The sequence below is a fragment of the Papaver somniferum genome, unplaced genomic scaffold (assembly GCF_003573695.1).
Source record: "Papaver somniferum cultivar HN1 unplaced genomic scaffold, ASM357369v1 unplaced-scaffold_19, whole genome shotgun sequence".
In the NCBI taxonomy this organism is placed as follows: domain Eukaryota; kingdom Viridiplantae; phylum Streptophyta; class Magnoliopsida; order Ranunculales; family Papaveraceae; genus Papaver; species Papaver somniferum.
Window position 1 is genome coordinate 18,177,103 of NW_020628818.1, and position 6,747 is coordinate 18,183,849.

Genomic DNA, 6,747 nt, shown 5'->3' on the forward strand with positions numbered 1-6,747 from the left:
GAGTTCCCCCGCGGAATAAATCCTGTCAAAGGAGAACTCTTGAGAAATGGTGGGGAGAGTTTCCGCAGCCTCACCAGCAGGAGCAGACATGTCCGCGATAACACTGCCGTCAGTCACCGCGGTATTATTTCTCACTTCAACACCATCACAACCCGCACCAATCTCTTCCTCGACATTAGGAGGGGAAGTATCAGTGCGCTCTTTCCCATCAGAGATTTCCTCATCCTCGGGAAACTCTTCGTTCACCGGACTGGTAACTTCTTCATGAACCTCAGCCTCACCCGTCACAATGGTAGAAGACTGCTTGGGCCCAATCTTCTTCTTTTTCGACACCTTGGAAGTAGTGACACTCTTCGGTGGAAGTATAGCACCAGAACCTTCCTCCTCATCTCCTTCAACGACGTCGAGAGCATAAGGAAAGTTCATGCCTTCGAAGTTTAAACGCCAGGGACAGAAATCTCCATAACGAGCAGGAGGAGATTCACGAGGCCTGCTACTCTTAGAAGGACGCCAACCGCGCGGACCGGGAATCCAACCGCGCGGACCGGGAATCCAACCATACGCCCAAGGACCAACAATTTCAATAACAGTGGCGTGCCACTCGTAATCATGGTCACGTTTGATCCTTTCGCGTGCGGGAAAAAGTTTCCGTTGACTCGACCCCTCGGTGCCCGGAACGTATTTCAGTGTGGCATCGCTCACCTCACTTAACAGACGAATTTCGCCCCGAGGAGCAGCAAGGTTTCGAAGGCTAACACTCCACGGTTTACGGTTCCTACTATTGACATAATCCCCAAAGGAGTTGTTGAAGTTTTCAGGGGTATACCACTCACTCTCAGCGGGATTTGGAACGTAACATGTCATCGTCGTCTCCCCCTTACTCCACAGGTAACATTCCCTCAGTTCACGGAGATAATTTCACGATAGTTGCGACACAGAACGACTGTGAGTATTGGTGGAAGAGCCTTCACGACCAGCCAACACATCGTAATAAAAGGAATCACCAGACTTGTACAACGGCAGCATAAGACCCGCCTCGAAGGCTCCAACCGTAGTCAGCAGGTGAAACTCATCAAACTGATACTTCGATATGAGCTCGTAAGTAATATCATCCTCAGGGACATAGAAACGAACCTCGAAGGCTTGAAGCTCATGCTTTTCCTTGAAAACTTCAAGGTCAATGTGCTTGAACGTAACTTTCTTCTTGCTGACCGAAACGATGCGTATCACCGGGGCAACCTCATCCTCTTCCGCGGGATCGGACGAAGCAACAAAAGCTTCGGAAGCTCTTCTTTTCAAAGGAGGATTCTTAGACGATTCAGCTCTCGGCGCACCACCTTTGGAGTTCTTCCCTTTGAAAGAAAGTACTGGAGGCGGCGGCAGAGGGTGTTGCACGGGCACTACGGAACGAAGAGGGGGAATATCGAAGGTACCACCACGAGGACGTGTCTGCGTACACCCCGAGTCATCACGAGGGAAAGAAGCAGCACGACCGGCAGCGTTTCGAGACCCGAAAGGACTCTTCGATGGATCCCCTTTCCTAGGAGGAGAGGCCCTCGTCCCAGAAGAAGATGAAACTTTATTACCGCGGGGATCCATTTGAGACAATTTAGAGAAATCTCCCCCAAGTGGATATCTATCAGACTCTCTACGTGGAGGGGATCTCGGTAGACTAGAAGTCGGAGCTTTATATGGAAGCCGCGGACGGTCAGACATGGCTGCAAAGAGGAACAACAAAAACAAGTTAGAAGCAAACACGAGGGCATCAACAAAGATCAAAAAACAACAAAATTACCAGTTCATTTCAACAAACCCCAGAAACCCCAAAACTAGCATACATACATGTACACCCTAAAACCCTAAAACCCTAAGCTTAAAAGTTCAATCAATACAAATGCAACAATGGCCTCCTTGGCTTGAAAAGAAGAACAGGGGCAAACTAGCATACATACATCAAAAGGTGTTCTTCATCACAAACAAGGTACGACAGCAGCAGAAAATTTTGTTTCAGCACAATCAACACAACTTAAAACAACAGAGACGAAGAAAAGAAATCTTACCACCACAAATAAAATCCCAAAAGAAGACAACAAACCAGAAACAAAGAAGAAACGAGCGTGGTTAATGCTAGGGAAGAGGGAATTTAATGGTTGAAGAACAAAGAATGAAGACTGACAGGGAGAATGAAATTAATTTTCAAGGAGAATGAAATTAATTTTTCTCTCCTCCTTAATATACTCGAAAGAAAGAGAAGGAAGTTAATGGAGGAATGGGAAACGTGCCCATTAAATGAGCAGTTAATGCACGAGTGAGAAACGTGCCCAAGTATTTAGGAGAAGTTATTAGGAGAGAGGAAGAATATGTAACGTCTGTTTTCTTCAATGCTTCAACTAAACACTCAAGCCCAAAGAAAAGGGGCAAATTGTGTGTACATATTTCACCATCAAACACGTGTATGTAGGAAGACACGTGGAGAGCATGCGGACCAAGCCATCAAAACATGATGACACACGCCCACAGCCAAGAAGCCCATCCCGTGGACGTCGGATCTTTGCTCGAACAAATCCAAGGGCAGAAGATAAGAGATGTATCAAAAACACGATGTACTGCGGAGCACCAAATAACTCCCGAAGAGTTACTTTATCTCATCCCCAAAAGAAGCCAAGATCAACGGTGAAGAAAAGGTCGACTGACATGGACGTGACAGGGGCAGAAGAAACTTGTCTGACACGAGCATGCGTCTCAACTACCCGCATTAAATACTCTGAGCAATATACGTGTTGATCAACCCGTGGAACGAACGAGGATTACTCTGCGTGATTAAGTAATGAACGAAGACCTCCGCGTGATGGACACAAAGCACAAGAAGATAAGGTTCCAACGGCCCTCAGAAACGGGTCCCACAATCTAACCCTATAAATACCCCTTCTCCACCAAGAGTAAGGGGGATCGGAAAAAAGAGTGGAGAAAAGAGAGAGAAGAATTGTAAGTGTAAGTTTATCTTTTACAATTCACAAACCAATGTAGACTCCGAAGTCATTCGACTACCTCTGTAATCATCAATGCATAGTGAAAACGACAACCCCGTGGATGTAGGCCTTAGTGCTGAACCACGTAAATCCGAGTCTTATTTACATTTCAGTACTATACGTTCATTTGATACTCCACGGATTTTACTTTTGTACCACGTTTTCTTTATCTTCCTCTATGTGAACGCCTCTAGTGATGATATTAGATGAGGCTATGATAAACCCGAAGGTTTTGAGCCAAGGAATCAGTAGTCATTTCATCAGTCCGAGTGGGCACATAGAGTGCGAACATTGTCTGTGAACATATAGATGCCTTCGTGATTTACGTGTTCACATTGATAATACCAAATTTAGTTACCCTATATTTGTACTGTATTTGTAATTTGGCAATCCTAGAAGTCTCTGGCTATTTTCGTCCAAATATAGAATAATGTAATAGAGACGATACTTCAGGCAAGTCCAAAGATGGAGCTTTGCTAGTTAGATGGAATTTTCCATGTTGATTTCTTAATTCTAGCAAAGACTGCAAACTTTAATCTATTAAACTAAAAATTGTACTGGACGTGCATAGGCTTTTCATAGAATTGAGCAGAATTTTGAATTTAAATTCATGCTTTTATGTTTTATTCATTTAAAATTCTAAACGGATTTACGACAGCTGAATACAATCCAGTCCCATGAGAAGCATCCAAATCTGGAGTTCTGGCGTGTCCTCTTCGCATTGGCCAACTCTTCTCCTCTAATATTTTTTCATTATCAGAATTGATCAATGAAATTATGGGCTGGTTCCGAAAGAAAATGTTGATTCTTTCGAGTCTCCCCTGCCATCTCATCAGCAGCAACCGGAGGAGACACCTCTGCAGCCTTGAAAAATTACCGATTGCTAGCAGTGAAAACAGATCTCTCATCCTGGATTTGCAACAAAAATGCATCAATATTTGCAATTGACTTATACATCGTTCTAAACACCAACCACATCTTTTTAGGTGATCTATAGTGACCATTAACCTCCCCTTACCTATATTGGGCGGATGCCAACTCTACACAACACAAATATAAACAAAAAAATCCAAAACATTCAAAGCCATAACCATGATGGGGATATAAAATACCCCTAATTATAGTCTTAAACACCTGACTGACATGTACGTAGTTGCAGTAGGAAACCTTCATACCTTGTTATACATACGTGAAGATTTGTATATGTGTTGGCACAATGTGGTTATTTTGCTATTGCTAACCTCAGATGAAGCTGCAAAAAAACCAAAACAGAGACCACTTAGAACTGATATTATTAGTTAGACAACATAGCTCTTTATCATAAATTAAAGAGTATAAAAAATATATAACAGGAATAAGATTTAAATGGAGAAAAATAAATCCACTTTCAAATAAAATGCAGTATGTCATATTGTCATACCTTCCAATATTCTGTGAAAGGGTACTGCGGCTACTGCCATAATTGGAAATATTTCCACATTTGAAAAAATAGAAATTTAGTTCTGTAGTCTCCAACAATGGTTATTATGTTGTACAACTGAACTGGATTAGTATACATGTGGATAATCACGTAGGCCTACAGGACAGGAGTAGCAAAATCAACTAAATTTATCCATTGTTAACTCTCAACTGCAAGATAGACCAATGAGTCAACTACTACCATAGATCCACAGACTAACTATTAGACACATAAAGAGTTACCAAAATCAAAGAAGCCAAAGCAAGACTCTAGTATATCACCGAAAAGGTCTTGACATTTCAAAACAAAACTGTTTTGTGCCAAAGTAAAGTAACAAATTTACTTTTAACAAACTTAATCGAAAGTAGGCTAAACACAAACTCTAAGAAATGTCAAAGAATGAAAAATCTGTAGAAATAAAAACCTACGTCAGGTACAGATACGCATGAGAGGTGTGTTCCTGTTTTGAAAAGCCACCACCAGGGAACTAATTGTTGGATGTTATAATCCCATAATCCTATGACTGGGTTGGTACTAATTCACCCATTTACCCTAATATCTTTGTTCATAGTCGAATACTGGTAGTGATCGTATACCTTCACCACATAATGAAACAAAATTTCCCACTCAGCATTTTCCGGCATGAGAGGATATACTCTTTTAACGATCATTATTTGACCTACGACCTGTTTCCTAACTTCCATACACTGGCAAGTGGATTCTATGAGTTTTGGCATGTCCTTTCGATCAAGAAAAAACTGTTTCACACCTAAGATTGATGGTCCAATATGTGTAGTAGCTCACAAATCTTCAACATTGCGCACGAAAATTATTAGTACCTTTTAGAGTTCATTGTAAACTCTATTCTTAAATCAATCAGAAAATTGATCCATAATATGAATTTAGAAAAACAACCAAATTAAGAAAATCATTCCTTAAATGAAACCAATGGAAAAACTTACATGTCTATCACCAATAGGAATCTTTACTAATAAACCCGAGACCTATATTTTAGGAGCAGTGACCAAAACTCCCTGCCTCCCTCTTTCTCTCAATCCCAAATTTATGTCAAATATGTAATCTTATCACAGATGAATAAGCTCAAAGCCCGGGCTAAAGAATATTATATCTTTTAAGAAGAGTTGCATTTCTCATTTCTCATAAAACTAAAAACTACATGTGTAGTGTACGATTCATCTGTAGTCCAAAATTATAAACATCACTCTATCATGACTGGGTGAAAATATAAGGGAAGGATGGCATTACCTACATAAAAGGGTAAGACCGATAAATTTGGCTAGCTTTGTGACATATTTTAATGGCAGTGTTGTAAGCTCTAGGCCTGTCAATGGATACCGATTAGCCGACATCCGATACCGATAATCCGTTAGCCGTTACTGCTACCATCCGACATAGTGGTAAACGGATATCCGATACCGATAAGCTAACGGATAATCCATTATTAACGTAACGGTAGTGGAACCGTGTATTTCCGTTAGGTTTAGTTCTGTTATCCGGAAACATGCGTACTGCATGTGTAAATTCTTATACCTAGGGTTATTATGTTTGGTTTATCTCATTCTTCACTTCAGTTTTATCGACAAAACAGAGAACTCAGAGAGAAAAAGAGAGAAAACTAGGGATGCTGAATCAAGCATCGTCTTCTCTGCCTTAGAAATCATCATCTTCTCTGTGTGATTACTGATTAGAAACTAGGGTTCTCTTCTTCAATTTCCTTTGAGTTTAATTTCAATCTTCAAAACTCAATTTTCAATTTAGGGTTTCTGAAATTAGGGTTCACAATTTCAGATTTGTGACATTAATCATGTCCCAAAGCGAAAGAGGAGCATCAAACCATGTTGGGTCTTCACAAAATCTCTCTTTTTCAGTTGCATCACATTTACCTGCTGCTGCTGCATCCAACCAAGTTCAAGCTTCTGGAGTGAATTCAACACCTGCTTCTATTACACCTGCAATTCGTCCTAGAGAAGAAGAAGAAGAAGATGTAGAAGTAGATGAAGACCCAGTTATAGTTGAAGAGAAGAAAAAAATGCGCTCAGTAAGGTCTGATGTATGGGTTGATTTTGAAAGGAAGGTTGGAAAGAAGAAAGTAAAAGGTGGGAAGGAGGTTGGGGTACTGATAGCTAAATGCAAACACTGTCACAAGAGAATACCTGCTCCCAGTAACCAAGGAACCAGCCGCTTGCATTACCATGCCAAAATCTGCAAAGAAAAGCCTGACAATAAGAAAGGACAAAG

General features: G+C 41.0%; 1 long non-coding RNA gene across 1 annotated transcript; it reads right to left on the bottom strand.

Annotated features, from left to right (window-relative positions):
- Positions 1-3,633: 3,633 nt before the first annotated feature.
- On the bottom strand, positions 3,634-4,543 carry LOC113338666. Its single transcript, XR_003354809.1, has 3 exons — positions 4,450-4,543; positions 4,205-4,281; positions 3,634-3,938 (listed from the first exon to the last, which is right to left on the bottom strand). It is a non-coding gene; the product is annotated as an uncharacterized LOC113338666 (long non-coding RNA).
- Between the last annotated feature and the right edge of the window lie 2,204 nt (positions 4,544-6,747).